Raw genomic sequence first — 18,309 nt, 5'->3', positions numbered from 1 at the left:
TAGGCCTCCTTGCTCGCACACGCTTTTTCAGTTCTGCCCACAAATTTTCTATATGATTGAGGTCAGGGCTTTGTGATTGTCACTCCAATACCTTGACATTGATGTCCTTAAGCCATTTTGCCACAACTTTAGAAGTATGCTTGGGGTCATTGTCCATTTGGAAGACCCATTTGCGACCAAGCTTTAACTTCCTGACTGATGTCTTGAGATGTTGCTTCAATTTTTCCATATCATTTTGCTGCCTCATGATGCCATCTATTTTGTGAAGTGCACCAGTCCCTCCTGCAGCAAAGCATCCCCACAACATGATGCTTCCAGCCCCGTGCTTCCCCATTGGAATGGTGTTCTTCGGCTTGCAAGCATCCCCCTTTTTCCTCCACACATAACGATGGTCAATATGGCCAAACAGTTATATTTTTGTTTCATCAGACCAGAGGACATTTCTCCAAAAAGTACGATCTTTGTCCTCATGTGCAGTTGCAAACCAGACAGAATGCGTCTCCTTCCTCAGCGGTATGACGGCTGCGTGGTCCCATGGTGTTTATACTTGTGTACTATTGTTTGTACAGATGAATGTGGTACCTTCAGGCGTTTGGAAATTGCTCCCAAGGATGAACCAGACTTGTGGAGGTCCACCATTTTATTTCTGAGGTCTTGGCTGATTTCTTGTGATTTTCCCATGATGTCAAGCAAAGAGGCATTGATTTTGAAGGTAGGCCTGGAAATACATCCACAGGTACACCTCCAATTGACTCAAATGATGTCAATTAGCCTATCAGAAGCTTCTAAAGCCATGACATATTTTCTGGAATTTAAAGGCACAGTCAACTTAGTGTATGTAAACTTCTGACCCACTGGAATTGTGATACAGTGAATTATAAGTGAAATAATCTGTCTGTAAACAATTGTTGGAAAAATTACTTGTGTCATGCACAAAGTAGATGTCCTAACTGACTTGAAAAAACGATAGTTTGTTAACAAGAAATTTGTGGAGTGTTTGAAAAACGAGTTTTATTGACTCCAACCTAAGTGTATGTAAACTTCCGACTTCAACTGTATGCACTAGAGTTTGACAGGGGAACAGGACTCCCGCGGGATTCTGGCAGGAATGGGAGTGAAGTTTTAGAGTCAAGTTCGGGACAGGATCAACAGTCCACAGGAAGGCAGTACAGGAATAGTTATAAACAGAGTTTTTTGGGGGCGGAAATATGTAATAAGTGAAGCATTTAATTAAATAAACCCACTGTAGGCTAGGCCTAATATTGTTTAATAAAATGAAATAAGGGTAATTTCCCCCCTCCCTCCAGCAGCTCACTATTGCGCCTCGCTCCAGTTGTAGCCAGTCACTATAGGCTACCTCAGACGCCAATCTACTGTCAGTAGGCTAAATGATGAAGCCTTCAATAGAGCAATTGCCACGTCTTGTTTCAGCCAAGGACCCATCACTAACGTTGACATTAGAGCCAAGGAAAGAGTGATGTTTTAGGATTTCTTTTAACAATGACGGAACCGAGTACAGGCTTGTCAATTTAAATGCTGCTGTTTAATCAAATACGCTACCAATCGGATATTGGGACAGGAGGCCTGGAAGTGGCATAGCTGCTCTACTCCCAACAACTGTACCATCAAGCCCAATTGTTTGTATATTTAACTAAACCTGTGCCATCTGAGGTGAAGAGTCAAATAAAAATAGATTGACTTATACAGTACTACCGCTTAGTAAAAAAAAACATAGCAAAATGTTAATTTTGTTCATGTGTTGTACACGTTCATACAGTTTGTGCACAGTGACTCGGCTGCAGACTCCAGCTTTATGCTGGCACTGTGCTGAGCAGACCATCCTGCTGGGGTCTAGGTCCTCATCCTCCAGCTTCATCTATCTACATTTAGGTCATTTAGAATACGCTCTTGTCCTTAGCGACTTGTTCTCCAGTCAGTGCATTTAACCAAGACAGGTCAGACAACCACATGTCAGTCGCATATTGCATTGCTGAAATCATCATGTTCAATACTTCCTAAACAAACACAATAACTTGCATATTTCTGTGTGCAGAAATGAGCGCGGGATGGGAAGGGAGTGAATTGTTATCAGAAAGGGACAGTAAGTTCCGTTGTTGTAGAATTGTTGTGGGATCCGGACAGTACAGAAAAGTAATTGACAGGACAAGACAGGACAGGAATTCATTTTCGCTCCTCAACCTCTAATAAGCACCTGCATGCGAGTACAAACACACACATGCGCACACACATGCGCACACACACACACACACACACACACACACACACACACACACACACACACACACACACACACACACACACACACACACACACACACACACACACACACACACACACACTTGCCAGAGTCAAGTACAGACAAAACCCTATCCTGGTATCGCTGTGACATGTCATTGATGTTTTGTTTGAATTGTAAATTCCTGCACTGCAGCCAAACCTTTCTTGAAAAATGGGCAAGTGAGTTTTCAGATAATTGCTTGATAAATTCATTGCTAATCACTTGCAGAGAGTAAAGTCCCATCTACTTGTCTTTGTTCTCCGAGAGAGATAAATCTGGTACATTGAAAACAAAGGAAACATTCTGTATGATGAAATCCTGCTCTGTGTTCATACATGCATGTGTGTGAACAGTGGCTGACATATTAAGTTACTATGCTTCTGGGAACTATCAGATGTTCTTATGCTAATGGTAAATTCCACTACTTTTACCAATTTCCACAGAACATTTTCCAAAACACATTTACTTGAAGAACATTGCAGATGCAAAGTTTCGTAACACAATGATGTTGTTTGTGCCGTCATTTGGTTACCAAACTTTGCATCGGTACTGTTCTTCAACTAAATGTGTTTTTGTAACATTTTCAGTGGATGTTGTTAAAAGTTGTCCTTGTGCATAGTGTTTTATGGTTTGTGTAACTTTGCAATCATTTGTTTTTGTTTGAAATACGTTTTAAAGTGAGACATCTGAGTCTCAGCATCATTCTGTTAACGTGGAATTGCCCCATATACAGATATTTACTATGACGCCACAATCATCAGTCACTGACTGGCACTGGTTTAATAGATTTACTTGAGTACATTACTTGTGTGTGTGTGTAGGCATGTGCTTACATACATGCACGTGATCTTGCGTGCTTGTGATTTCTTGTATGTTGGTTTCTGTGAGTGTGTGTGTGTGTGTGTGTGTGTGTGTGTGTGTGTGTGTGTGTGTGTGTGTGGGAACAGTAAAGCCCTTCCATGTGACTCACAGTTCGCTGCCATCTGCTTAGGGCTGTATACCTGTCTCCATGGCAATGCCACTGCCATTGTCATGGAAAGCCAGCAGTTGCTGTAGCAACAGAGAAACGTATATATATGTGTGTGTGTGTGTGTGTGTGTGTGTGCAATACTTGTTCTTTTGTTCAGGCATGTTTTTATAAAGTTCATATTTTATGAATAATATTACATGGATCTGTGTGTTTTGATTTGTTTTTTGTCTGTGCACTTGTGCGTGCTTGTGTGCATACTAGACATGCATTCACGCACGCACACAGGTGTAGCACGCATAATGCATTCCCTTATCACGCAAGACTGGAAAAGTTTGGAAACCAAACTTTGAAATTGGATGTTGAAACCACTATCGACCAATCCGTTTCAATGCTAAAAAACCTGTAAGCTTTTACCGCATATCGTTGTTCCAATCTTTGTTAATGAGTTATTAACGATGCTAACGGGACTTGTGTGTGTCAGTAGGCCACTTTTCAGAGTGGAGTGTTTGTCATTCGCAGAGCCATTCCATCCATACTATTCCGTTTTTCTGTTTAATGAATGGTGTTTGTAAAAGTTTTCCATGTTTGTGTGTGTTAAACTGTTTAATGAATGAGTGGGATGATTGTGTCTGTTTTCATTAGGCATTCAGTGAAAATGCACGAATCTATTACCTACGGTATGGAGAGGAGGACAGGAAAGGACAGGGGAGGAAGATAAGAGAGGTGAGGAGGAGGAGAAGAGAGGACAGGAGAGGAGGAAAGGGGAAGTGTGGATTGGATGAAGATGTGAGGTTTTGTCACTGGTTAAAGTGGTAGTGTGATTGTGATATGTCGAGGATGTGGTATGTAGACGTCTTTTATGTTGCCTATTGTAAGGGATGTCCTTGTATGGAGTGATGTGATGGTTCAAACTGTGTGTGTTAGCAAGATTCCTGCAGATGCCTGCTGTGTGCGCAGGCGCGTTGGTGTGCATGTGGCAGTCAATGTGTCCTTGGTTTCCATGACGCTGTTTATGAACACAATGTTTCAGTTTGACACCTCATGACCGTGTACACACACACACTCACACACACAGAGTTTTGTATTGCTATCCTTGTGGGAACCAAAATCGTATTTTCCCTTACCCTAAATCTAACCCTAACTTAACCATAGCCATAAGCCTAACCTTAACCCCAAACCGTTAACCCTAAAGCTGTACCTAACTCTTAACCCTAAACCTAACCGTAACCCCTAACCCTAACCTTAATTCTAACTCTAACCGTAAACCTAACCCCTAAGCCTAAAATGGGGACAAACTCGTGGGCCCAGCTAAATGTCCCCACTTGTCCAAATGTTCATTGTTTTAATATCCTTATGGGGATTTCTGGTACCCACAAGGATAGTTAAACAAAAACACACCCCCCACACACACACACACACACACAAGTTTAATGTTTTTTAGTTATATGTACGGGATACACATGGTATACACCGTCCAAATGCTTACTTGCAAGTTCCTTCTCGGCAATGCGACAACAATAATAAATAATAAATGATAAGAATATGAACATAAAGTAAATGGCTCAATAGAATAGAATAAACGTTTTAGCATAAATATAATACAGGAAGGCACAACTTATAGTCCAATATTTACACGTGTATTGGGGAAGGGGCAAGTGCTTAAATTGTGCAGTATTTAGCAATCATAACAAGAGCCTGGTAGCAGCATTTGTGATGTGTGTAACATGAATGTATATGTGTGTGTGTGTGTGTGTGTAAATGTGGGCTAAGGTGCAGGTGGTTAGTTCAGTTCTGGGGCGGCAGGCCTCATGCGCAGACCTCATGTGCCGATACCTTCTGCCCGACACAAACACACACAGACACACACAGTCCTATAACTAAGTGCAAATGCCACTTTAGTGCTCTCTCGCTATCTCGTAGTAAACATTGATTTAAACCTTGATTAATGCCACTGTTTTTTCCTCGTGTTTCTGTGGTGACCATGGCAAATGCAGATTGAATGCCCTGAGTGCCAGGCTGTAAAGATCAAGCCAGATAAGATTGTCAAAACCAAAACCAACATTTCATCTGCATTGAAATAGACCACGTCATTTACAAATAGAAGAGTTGCTCTATATTGACCAGTATTTAGAGAGGTTACCTTGACAATCTCTGTGTTATTGCTGAGTGAGTGCATGTAAATCTCTCTCTGTGTTTTTTGTGATTGTGTGTGTGTGTGTGTGTGTGTGTGTGTGTCATTGAGATTAATGTGTGTAATGCTTGCTAATGGCTTTATTACTGTGGTAAAAAGGTGTGGCCTTTTAGCTCTGTCAGTCTGGTGAGGTTCAGCTGTGTGTGTGTTTGCGTCCTGTTAGCTGTTTGGTTCAGCAGTTTAATTATTTACACAGGGAAACATGGTCGACACAGAGGGATGAGACACCAAGAGCATCTGCAATCTCTCTCTCTTGCTCTCTCTCTCTCTCTCTCTCTATCTCAATTAATTACATTGAAAGGGCTTTATTGGCATGGGAAACATGTTTACATTGCGAAAGCAAGTTAAATAAACAATAGATAAAAGTGAAATAAACAATCAAAAATGAACAGTAAACATTACACTCACAAAAGTTTCAAAGGAATAGAGACATTTAAAATGTCATATTATGGCTATGTACACTGTTGTAATGATGTAGAAATAGTTCAAGCACAAAGGGAAAATAAATGAATATAAATATTCACTGGTTGCCCTTTTCTTGTGGCAACAGGTCACACATCTTGCTGTAGTGATGGCACACTGAGGATTTCACCTAATAGATATGAAAGTTTACCAACATTTGATTTGTTTTCGAATTCTTTGTGAGTCTGTGCGATTTGAGGGAAATATGTGTCTCTAACATGGTCATACCTTTGGCAGGAGGTTAGAAAGTGCAGCTCAGTTTCCAACACATTTTGTGGGCAGTGTGCACATAGCCTGTCTTCTCTTGAGAGCCAGGTCTGCCTACGGCGGCCTCTCTCAATAGCAAGGCTATGCTCACTGAGTCTGTACATTAGTCAAATCTTTCCTTAAGTTTGGGTCAGTCACAGTGGTCAGGTATTCTGCCACTTTGTACTCTCTGTTCAGGGCCAAATAGCATTCTAGTCTGCTCAGTTTTTTTTGTTAATTAGTTGACACACTGGAAAGAATTATCTTTTTGTTTTCTCATGATTTGGTTGGGCCTAATTGTGTTGCTGGTCCTGGGGCTCTGTGTGTTCTGTTTGTGTTCGTGAACAGAGCCCCAGGACCAGCTCGCTTAGGGGACGCCTCTCTAGGTTAAACGCTCTGTAGGTGATTTCTCTCTCTCTCCCTCGCATAGTGGGTGTATTACCAGTGGAAGTCATTGAGGTTATGCTGATGCTACTAACAGACATGGACTGCAGCTGTAAACTCTGCTTAATAACACAGCAGCAGGTCAGGACCGATCCTGTGGACGCTCTGCCCCTATTCCTCACCCCACCAGGGATCCTCTGCCCCTATTCCTCACCCCACCAGGGATCCTCTGCCCCTAGTCCTCACCCCACCAGGGATCCTCTGCCCCTAGTCCTCACCCCACCAGGGATCCTCTGCCACTATCCCTGGCCTGCCCTGCTCTCTCACTGATCCCCTGAGCTACCTGTCCCTCTGCCTCCAGTCCCCTGTCCTCCAGCCTCACACTCTGCCCATCTGTGAACTCTTGGGCTAGGTGCCTGTTGATGTGTGCCAAGTCCCTATACCCCCTGTCTCCTACCCGTAGCCCCCTATTCCCAGTCCCCAGTTCATGGTCTCTCGCTACCACCTGCCCACTTGGCTACCCCCCCCCCCCCTGCCTGATGATGTGTGCCCTGGCCAGATGTTATCCTCTGTGTAGACAGATGTTAGCCTGCCAGGGTTAGCTGGTGTTAGCACGCACATCCTCTGCTACGCACCCAACCTCTCTCGTTCTTGCTCTCTCTCTCGCTCTCCAGTGGACATAGATCTGTTACAGGAATATTTTCTCGGATCTTCAAACACTAAAGGGGCAGAAAACTCTTCCATTGTTGTGTAGGTATTGTTGGTGGAAGGAGGGGTAATGTGATTGCCAAAAATACCCTGCAATTAGTCCGTCTGCTCATCACACACATACACACAGATAGTGACTAATTCAATTGGGATGTTTTTAATGGGTCAATTTGAAGGATGAGCCTGTAAAATAACTGTAGTTCAGAGATCCCCCTCTGTTCTCTATGTGTTGTGACTCATAGGCCAGGGGAGCTCATGTTAGACTAGACAAGACCTTCAGTCTGCTGGTTTATAGACCTCCTTTTATAGAGAGAGCGGGGGGGGGGGGGGGGGGGTAGAGTGAGAGAGGGTGTAGAGAGGGAGGGCAGAAAGAGGGAGAGAAGGGGAAGGAGAAGACTGAGAGGGATTTTTTTTATTTAAAAGCCTTTATTGGTCCAATAGTTACATCATTAAAAGCACAAACTTGACTACATTTTAACGGACCTTGAAAGTTAGAACCAAGCCCCCTCCCGTCTAGGAGAGAGAGAGAGAGAGAGAGAGAAGGGGCGAGGGATACCCCTGGCAAACACCGTTATTTGTTTTCTGTTCATCGGCTGATGAGTCAAATTGTTGCATTCATCCGACCAGCCTTTAACTCTCTCTCCTCTCTCTCTCTCAGGAGGAGAGGAGGAGGAGAATGTTGTTGTGACAAGTAAAGATAACTGTGGTGGAATGTCATAGCAGACAATGACAGGGGATGAGAACACCATGCTCTCTCTCTCTCTCTGTGTGTGTGTGTGTGTGTGTGTGTGTGTGTGTGTGTGTGTGTGTGTGTGTGTGTGTGTGTGTGTGTGTGTGTGTGTGTGTGTGTGTGTGTGTGTGTGTGTGTGTGTGTGCGTGCGTGCGTGCGTGCGTGCGTGCGTGCGTGCGTGTGTGTGTGTGCGCGCGTGCGCATACACTCCTATGCTAGGGGAGCCCGTGGTGTGAAGCATATTCTAGCATGGTAACACTGGGTGAGCACTAGTCTGGACAGACTGAAAGAGAGAGAGAGAGGGAGGGAAGACTAGAGAGACGTTCTAACAGTTGAATTTCTGTTAACGAGAGGGGAGATCTCAGTGAAATGTTCACTGTTAATCCTGGCAGCGTGTGCTCAAAGGGGAAAAACCTGAGGTGTTGTCACGCTGGAGTGAATCTTAACGCTTCATGCTTTCTTCACTCTGAGTGGATTTACTTTCTGCAAAGACAAGGGAATTGATCCCACAGTACCTTAATACAGCAGAGATTTTAGTGGCTGTGCCAGTGTGACAAAATGGAGAATGTATTCCTAGAAATCAACCGTGTGTATGTGTTTGTATGTGTGTGTGTCGGTCCTCTATGATCTATTCTCCGCACACTACCACTCTTTGAAAGGTGATCTTCACTAATTAGGATGATATAGCTAATTAAATGCAGCTAATAATCCTTAATAATCCCCAATCTCTCTCCATATCTTTCCCTCTCCTCATTTTCCCATCTCTTGCTTTCTCTCTTTCAATCTCTCTCCCTGTCTTCTGATTGCCCTCTCGCTCACTTGCTCGCTCTCTCTCCCTCTCTCTCTCCTAGCCCTCCACCCGGTTCTAATAGAGGGTGGAAGTCAGACTGGATTCAGGATAGGGTTGGTGTTTCAGTATTCTTTTGGCCTGTATTGCTTTAGGTTTGTTTAGTTTGACCTTCACTTGTACAGTTCAAAGTACCCTGTTAGTTGCCAGATTGCTAGTTCACATGGAAAAGTGTTAGACTGTTGTTGTTGTTGTTTAGGTTGGGGACGCAGTGATATCTATAATAACATTGTAGAAGGACACTAGACATTAATTAAAGGGATGCACCAGTAGAAGTGACGTAAATAATAAAAGTAGGGTCACGAGCCAAAACGGTTCCTTGAAAATTGTGCACAGTTGTGTACTATGTCATTCATTTCGTATTATACAGTATGTTACGTCCTGCAAAAAGATCAATCGTACAATATGTTACGAATTTGTAAGTGCTTAAGATCCCGGACCGCTTCTTTAACTTAATGACACTTTTGGAAAGTGCACTGCGTGACTAACGCTGTAAGACGCACTAACCATGTACAATTTGATAGAGGCTTGGAGAGATGCTGTTTGGGGCGAGCTATTTGTGCAGATTATTCTGGATGGGGTGTGAAGTTAGTTGAGCTGTCTCTGCATTTTGTTCTCCATTGACGTTCTCTCTCTCTCTCTCTCTCTCTCTCTCACTCACTCACTCACTCACTCACTCACTCACTCACTCACTCACTCACTCACTCACTCACTCACTCACTCACTCACTCACTCACTCACTCACTCACTCACTCACTCACTCACTCACTCACTCACTCACTCACTCTCACACTCACTCACTCACACACACACTTTTGTTCCACTGTGTGAAATGGAGGAAAATAAAGGCTGTAATTAATGAATTTAAATATAGGAAGTCGTCAGTGCTCCATAAATGTATTTCACCTTTATTTAATTAGGCAAGTCAGTTAAAGAACAAATTCTTATTTTCAATGACAGCCTAGGAACAGCGGGTTAACTGCCTTGTTCAGGGGCAGAACGACAGATTTTTACCGTGTCAGCTCGTGGATTCGAACTAGCAACCTTTCGGTTACTGGCCCAACGCTCTAACCCAGGGGTTCTTAAACATTTTTCAGCCTGAGACCCAAATGAGAAATTCTATGTTTTCCTGGAACCCAACCTTAGAAAAACTATACGGCATTTCATTGCCCTTGTGCCATAAAAAAAAATGCAATATAGACAAATTCAAATAATGAAATACCCATAAAAACATTTTCCTGTTTATTTTTCCCCATTAAAAACACTCTTACACACCTGTCTAGGTTGGAACCGTTGCTGTTAAAATACACATTTTTTGAATTCTGAACTGGAATAAACTGATTGATCACCGAACACACACATACACACAGTCCTTTTTATTGTTTGATAAATTTCACCTTTATTTAACCAGGTAGTCCTAATGAGAGGTGTGTGGCTGGTTGAAGTTTCTGTCAGAAGCCTGACTTGCATAGGTTATGTGGTGCCAAACTGGACCAGAACATCTACTGCTTTCTCAGTCAGGCAGGAGACCGCTTCCTGCTGCAGATGAGCAACCCAGAACTGTGTGTTTGTCTCAAACAGCATATTGCTTCAATCAGTTTATTCCAGTTCAGAATAAAACAGTTCCAACCTAGACTTGTTTTCAACAATCATTTCTACAGTAAAAGGTACAGTAAGGCCTGATCATTTTTCATCTTCATCTGAACTGTTTCTTAGGTTTGCTAATTAGCTATTAGCTGTGTAACGTTACAAGGCCAGGGGATTGTTTGAAAGAGAAACTCACATCTACTATAATGAGAGGTAGTACTCCCTTATTTCTGCTTATCATCGCCTGTTATAAAATGACAACAATGCTTTGCTAGTTGACTTACTTTTCCACTTTCAAAGCACTGTTTCCTGAAGCACTGTTTCCTGAAGCATTCTGCCCTGTTTTGAAAGAACTCTCTGGGTTTACCGTCACGCTGTGGATGTTTGGTCAGGACGTGTCGTTTTATTAATTTGTTCATTTTGAGAGACTCATTACTAAGCACTTCCCCGCACAAAACACATTGTGGGCGCTCTTCGTTATTTCTCAAAGTTTGTATGAAAGAGACAAGAAGTCATCACTGTATTTGCGTTTCATGACGATTGAGCTCAGTCAGAACTTGATGTGATGGCGAGCGGGAATAACAGGTCAGTGGCTTGAATGACAGCGCTGCAGCTTGTGGGTCGCGGAGTGATCTTCAACAAACAAAAAAATCCACTAAACAGCGAAGCACATGGGCATCTCCCACTACCTCTACCTCTCCCACTCGCGCTGCTGCCAAACTGAGCAGAGACCGCTGATAAGCCGAGACCGCTGATAAGCCGAGACCGCTGATAAGCCGAGACTGCTGATAAGCCGAGAACGCTGATAAGCCGAGAACGCTGATAAGCCGAGACCGCCGATAAGCAGAGACCGTTGATAAGCAGAGACCGCCGATAAGCAGAGACCGCCGATAAGCCGAGACCACCGATAAGTAGAGACAGCTGATAAGCCAAGACAGCTCATAAGCCGAGACCGCTGATAAGCCGAGACCGCCGATAAGCCGAGACCGCAGTTGCACTTGGCCAAATCAATTCCAGTAATTCGTGAAATAATTAGACATTTACGTTGCAACCCATATTTCAGGAAACGCTGCTCTAACCACTAGGCTACCTAAATCCCTTGGTCCAGGTCAGGGTGAGGACAGTGTTGTTCCCAATGTTGTTCCTCACAGATCCACCATTCACAGTGGAGGACAGAGAGATGACGGGATGGCAGGAGGAGGAGGTGGAGGGATGAATTGATGGAGGGAAGGATGAGGGTGAGGAGAGGATGATAGTGGGGTCAGGACTGTGTTTTTTAAGTGTGAGAACGGAATAAATGGAATCGAGGAGGGAGGAGGAGAGGAGAGAGGGATGGAGAAGCAGGAGTAAGAGAGGAGGGTGAAAGGAATAGAGTAAGAGAGGAGGAAAATGATAGTGAGCTGTGCTTTTTTTTGAGTGAGAAAAGAAGGAATTCAGGGGTAGGAGGGAGGAGGAGGAGGATGATAATAGAGGGCTGTGTTATTTAGCGCGGGGGGCTGATAGGATTAACTGGATGGGCTGTGAGATGGAGGGATGAATCATCAGAGCGAGAGAGGGAGGGAAAGAGAGGGAGAGAGGGCGCAAGAGCCTTCTGCCAGAGCCATCAAACACCCGCTTTCACACACAGGCACACACACAAACGCCACACACTCCGCGCAGCACGCCTGTTGCCTAGGATACCACTGTAATCCAACCTCTTCCCCCTCCTCCCTACATCCTCCATTCATTTCCCTGTCTCTCAGTCTCCCTCCTTTCTTTCTCTCTCAGAAGGGGACGACCACTGTAATGCAACCAAGCCCCACTTCGTCTTTCTCCACTCTCCCTCACACCTCTCTCTCATTTGCTCTCCCTCTTTCTCTTTTTCTCTGTCCTCTCTCCTCTCCCTTTCCCCACTCCCCCCTCAACCGTCTCTCTACCTCTTTCTTTTTCTCTCTCCTCTCTCTCTCCCTCTCTCTGTCTCTCTCTCTCGGTTTTTTCCCTCTGATGGGGGTTGTATTGAGTGTACTGTCTCAGAGCAGAGAGTTGTGCGAGGGAAAGAAATGCGAGGGAAAGTGCTTTAAAGCCCATCGATTCTTTCCTGATTACTGAACGTTTGGAATTCCAGCTGGCACAGCCCCTTTTAGAAATAATCCCACAACTCAAGAGGAAACACACACACACACACGTTTGTGCCTTTATGTCTTGTGCATAACTTCCTGGTAGACCTGATTGATATTACATTGTGGTAGCTTTTCATTTAAGCATCAGACAATAAACATATTTCCACCTCAAGCTGTCACTAAATTAATGACCCTGTGTGAAATAGGCATTAAAACCTGCCATCACACTAGCTTTCTCTCAATGCCCCACCTCTCCTGCGATTAATTACTGGCTGGTAATTAGAGTCGATTATCTTTGTTTAAAGGTAGCACAATAACTTCTTTCACATTCAGACACAAACCTGGGCTTTTTGATAATTACAGTAGGGTAGAAAATATGTTGGTTTGAAATGAGAAATGTTTTGTGTTTGTTTGGCTTTGTTTGTATGGTTTATGGTCTGATGTACACTTACTTACCAAAAGTATGTGGACACCTCCTCATCAAACATCTCATTCCAAAATCATGGACATTAATATGGAGTCGGTCCCCACTTTACTGCTATAACAGCCTCCAGTCTTCTGGGAAGGCTTTCCACCAAATGTTGAAACATTGCTGCGGGGACTTGCTTCCATTCAGCCACAAAAGCATTAGTGAGGTCAGGCACTAATGTTGGGCGATTAGACCTGGCTCGCAGTTGGCGTTCCAATTCATCCCAAAGGTCAGGGCTCTGGCCAGTAATGTTTTTCCACCCCCGATCATAACAAATAATTTCTGTATGGACCTCACTTTGTGCATGTGGGCATTGTCATGCTGAAACAGGAAAGGGCCTGCCCCAAACTGTTGTCACAAAGTTGGAGGCACATAAACGTCTAGAATGTCATTGTATGCTGTAGCGTTAAGATTTCCCCTGTAACTAAGAGGCCTAGCCCGAAACATGGAAATACAGCCCCAGACTATTATTCCTCCTCCACCAAACTTTACAGTGGGCACTATGCATTCGGGCAGGTATCGTTCTGCTGGCATCCGCAAAACCCAGATTTGTCCGTTGGACTGCCAGATGGTGAAGTGTGATGCATCAATCCAGAGAAAGCGTTTCCACTGCTCCAGAGTCCAATGGCGGCAAGCTCTACACCACTCCAGCTGACGCTTGGCATTGAGCATGGTGATTTTAGGCTTGCGAGTGGCTGCTCGGCCATGAAAACCCACTTCATGAAGCCCCCGATGAAACGTTATTGTGCTGATGTTGCTTCCAGAGGCAGTTTGGAACTTGGTAGTGAGTGTTTCAACCGAGCTTAGATGATTTTTAAGTGCTACGCGCTTCAGCACTCGGCTGTCCCGTTCCGAGAGCTCGTGTGGCCTACCACTTCGCAGCTGAGCCGTTGCTCCTAGACATTTACACTTCACAATAGAAGCACTTACAGTTGACCGGGGCAGCTCTAGAAGGGCAGATTTTGACAAACTGACTAGTTGGAAAGGTGGCATCCTAGGATGGTGCAACGTTGAAAGTTACTGAGCTCTTCAGTAAGGCCATTCTACTGCCAATGTTTGTCTATGGAGATTGCATGGCTGTGTGCTCGATTGTATACACCTGTCAGCAATGGGTGTGGCTGAAATAGCCTAATTGTCACGTCTACGGCTGCTCCTCCCCACCGGCACACGACGTCGCCGAAATACTAACCTCCTGTCCTAGATTTCATCATAACGCACACCTGGCATCCTTCATTACGCACCTGCAGATCATCATGATTTACACCTGGACTCCATTACCTCCCCTTCACATGTTCATTCCGGGGTCGGTAATTGTTTCCTGTTCACAAGCTATCTCGTCACTGTTACACTGTCTTGTTTCATGTTTGTTGTTTTAGCAAACGTTTCTCCTTCTTCTCGACTCACAGCGTAATCGTTACAGAATACCGACTCAAACCATGGAAGCAGCAGAAAATTTGAATCTCTCTCAGACGGTCAGTGAACAGGGTAATCTTTTACATCAACACCCTGACCAGCTGGCACAACTGGGATTGGCTATGGAGGAGGTTTTTCGCAGTGTGCAACATCTCAAACACACCCGGGAGGCATTGCCTTCATCTAGCGGAGGATACTCTACAACCAGTCGACCCAGTGAGCCAGTACATCAGCCCATTCATCAACCCGCTCAAGTCACCGATACCCATTTATCCCTCCCAGATAAATATGATGGTACACCATCCAAATGCTGTGGCTTCCTACTTCAGTGCTCCCTCTATTTTTCACATCAGAGGGGAGCTCCCACCACGAGAGGTTACCCCGGTAATTTCTCTGCTGACTGGGCGAGCGTTGGAATGGGCTACGGCCGTCTGGGAGAGAGGAGAGGAGGAGCTGGATTCTTATGAGGGATTCATGGATTTGTTTGTTTAAATGTATTTTGATAAATCCCCCGGCGGGCAGAGAGGTAGGTGAGCGGCTACTGCAATTACGGCAGGGGAGCCAGACGGCTGCTGAGTATGTGCTCACCTTTCGGACTATAGCAGCATCCAGTGGATATAATGAGCCGGCGCTTCACACGCTATTTAGAAGAAGTTTGTGTGAAGGGGTCCAGATGGAACTGGCCTGTCGAGACGATAACCTCACCTTGGATGCACTCATTGCGATGGCTATCTGTCTGGATAACCTACTTCGGGAGCGCCGGTACCCTCATCATTTCTCTCCCTCCCTCAGTGAACACTTGGGAACTCATGGAGGTAGGGGTCACTCGTCTCTCCGCGGCGGAGCGTCAGACGGATAGAGCTGGGCAAGGAGGGCATGAGCTCCAGAGGTGTCTGGCATGTACAAATCTGGGATCCACAGGAGCAAAGGGACAGTCACGTGAGACTCCAGCGCCTAGGGCAGTTGTGAGTATTCCATCTTCATCACTGTCTACTAGGCCCTTGTTGGTGTCCATTACACTAGCTGACTGTCCCTCATGTTCTGTGTCAACAGTGTTAGTGGATCCCGGTGTCGCTGGGAACTTTATTGACCAGACCCTTGCCTCCTCTCTTAACATCAACTCATACCCGCTCTCATCTCCTTTCCTGATTCAAGCCCTAGATAGTTGTCCTCTAGGATCCGGGACCGTCACCCACATCACTCAACAACTCACCCTCACCGTGGAGTCCATTCATCAGGAAAAGATCCCCTTCTTCATCACCAGTTCACAAGATCATCCTCGGCCTCCCTTGGCTTCAACGCCAAAACCCTATAATTTCATGGTCAAGTATGAGAATCACAGACTGGTTACCTGAATGCCGGAGGACCTGCTTCCCTGTCCCCTGTGGTTCCATGTCGGTTGAGATTCCTGTGGTTTCCCTTCAGCCCAACATCCCAGAGGTATACCAGGACCTCCGGGAAGTATTCTCCAAGACCCGCGCTACCTGTCTCCCTCCTCGTCGCCCCTGGGACTGTGCCATCGAACTGCTTGCCAGTGCAATACCTTCGCGCAGACGCATCTACCCTCTGTCTGTGGCTGAGACCCAGGCCATGGAGGATCCAAGAGGCGCTCGTCCACTGCCCCTGCGTCAGCTGTTTTCTTCTTTGTGGACAAGAAGGACGGAGGGTTATGCTCATGCACTGACTACAGACGGCTCAATGAACTTACCACAAAGTATCGGTACCCTGTCCCTCTGGTGCCGGCAGCCATCGAACAGCTTCGCGGGGCACGGTTCTTCACCAAACTGGACCTGCGGAGTGCTTACAATCTCATCCGCATCCAGGAGGGGGATGAGTGGAAGACTGCATTCAGCACAAAGTTTAGCCACTACGAGTACTTGATGATGCCATTTGACTTAGCCAATGCTCCCTCAGTGTTCCAGGCATTCGTGAATGAGGTGTTCAGGGACATGCTCGGACGCCAGGTGGTCATGTATAACGATGACATCCTGGTCTACTTGGCTACCCTGGAGGATCCCATTCACGTTTGAGCAGCCCTGGAACACCTCCTGGCTAACAACATGTTTGTCAAGGCTGAGAAGTGCCAATTCTACCAGAAGGCTGTCTCCTACATAGGGTACCAAATCAGCCCGCTGGGAGTAAGGATGGATGACAAGAAAGTAGATGCGGTTAGGTCATGGCCAGTCACCAACCACCATAAAGGGGTTACAACAGTTTTTGGGGTTTGCCAACTCCTACCGCTGCTTCGTCAGGAACTTCAGCTCTATCGCCATCCCTCTCACCTCTCTCCTCAAGGGTGGGCCTCATAGGTTGGTGTGGAGCCCAGCAGCTGACGAGGCCTTTCGTCTCCTCAAGGGACATTTCACCTCCGCCCCATTGCTCAAGCACCCAGATCCTATGTTATCTTTTGTGGTTGAGGTGGACGCGTCAGAGGTGGGCGTGGGGGCAGTTTTATCTCAACGACAGGGTAACCCATTGAAATTGTATCCATGTGCATTCTTCTCTAAGAAATTGTCCCCCGCAGAGAGGAATTACGATGTCGGCGATCGTGAGCTCTTGGCGGTGAAGTTGGCATTAGAGAAGTAGAGACACTAGATGGAGGGCGCCAAGGAACCTTTTGTCCTTCTCACCGACCATCGGAAGCTGGAGTACACACTGACAGCGAGGAGACTCAATCCGCGCCAGGCCAAGTGGACACTTCTTCGCCAGGTTCGACTTCACGCTGACCTACCGCCCAGGTTCGAAGAACATCAAGGCCGATGCCCTGTCCCATATCTATGATTCGGGAGACGGTCCTGTCCAGAATGCCCCTATATTCCCATCCTCCAAAGTTGTAGCTCCAGTGGACTGGGACGAGGATGTGGACATCCGCCAGGCTTCAGAGAGGGAGCCCACACCCCTGAACTGTCCTCCTGAGCGCATCTATGTTCCCACAGGGATAAAGGATCGGCTGCTGACCTGGGCGAACACATCTATGTTCCCACAGGGATAACGGCTCGGCTGCTGACCTGGGCACACACATCTATGTTCCCACAGGGATAACGGATCGGCTGCTGACCTGGGCACACACATCTATGTTCCCACAGGGATAACGGATCGGCTGCTGACCTGGGCACACACATCTATGTTCCCACAAGGATAACGGATCGGCTGCTGACCTGGGCACACACATCTATGTTCCCACAGGGATAACGGATCGGCTGCTGACCTGGGCTGTCGTCGCTGGACATCCAGGTATTTCTTACGCTATCAACACCATCACTGAGAAGTACTGGTGGCCCACCTTGGCGTAGGATGTAACTTGTTATGTCTACTCCTGTTCCGTATGTGCTCAAACCAAGTCCCCCCCAGAATGCACCAGCAGGGAAGCTCCTGCCACTTCCCGTGCCTCAGTGACCCTGGTCTCATCTATCCATTGACTTTGTAACAGATCTCCCCTCTGACGGTTTCACCACCATTCTGGTGGTAGTGGATAGATTCTCCAAGTCATGTCGTTTAATCCCTCTTCCTGGTCTCCCCGCTGCTCTCCAGGTTGCTGAGGCACTCTTCCAGCAGGTCTTTTGGCATTATGGCCTTGCGGAGAACATAGTCTCCGACCGTGGCCCCCAATTCACATCACGAGTATGGAGGGCATTCATGGAGAAGCTCGGGGTCACGGTACCGGCCTCAGTCCAACGGGCAGGTAGAGAGGATGAACCAGGAGCTTGGGAGGTTCCTGAGGAGTCACTGTCAGGACCGGCAGGGTACGATTCCTTCCATGGGCAGAGTATGCCCAGAACTTGCTGCATCACTCCTCCACTGGGTTGACCCCCTTCCAGTGTGTTCTGGGTTTTCAGCCGTCCCTGGCCCCATAGACCCCGGGCCAGACCGAAGCTCCTGCGATTGATGAGAGACTCCAGTGTGC

The 18,309-nt window shown here is 46.1% G+C and overlaps 1 protein-coding gene across 3 annotated transcripts in view; it reads left to right on the top strand.

Moving 5' to 3' along the window:
• The window catches only part of foxn3 (forkhead box N3), a 116,497-nt gene that overhangs the window by 37,473 nt on the left and 60,715 nt on the right, over positions 1-18,309 (top strand). The window lies entirely within an intron of this gene.

This window comes from Oncorhynchus kisutch, linkage group LG7, assembly GCF_002021735.2.
Source record: "Oncorhynchus kisutch isolate 150728-3 linkage group LG7, Okis_V2, whole genome shotgun sequence".
In the NCBI taxonomy this organism is placed as follows: domain Eukaryota; kingdom Metazoa; phylum Chordata; class Actinopteri; order Salmoniformes; family Salmonidae; genus Oncorhynchus; species Oncorhynchus kisutch.
The sequence above is the reverse complement of the archived record's forward strand: the minus strand, read 5'-3'. Positions and strand labels throughout refer to the sequence as shown.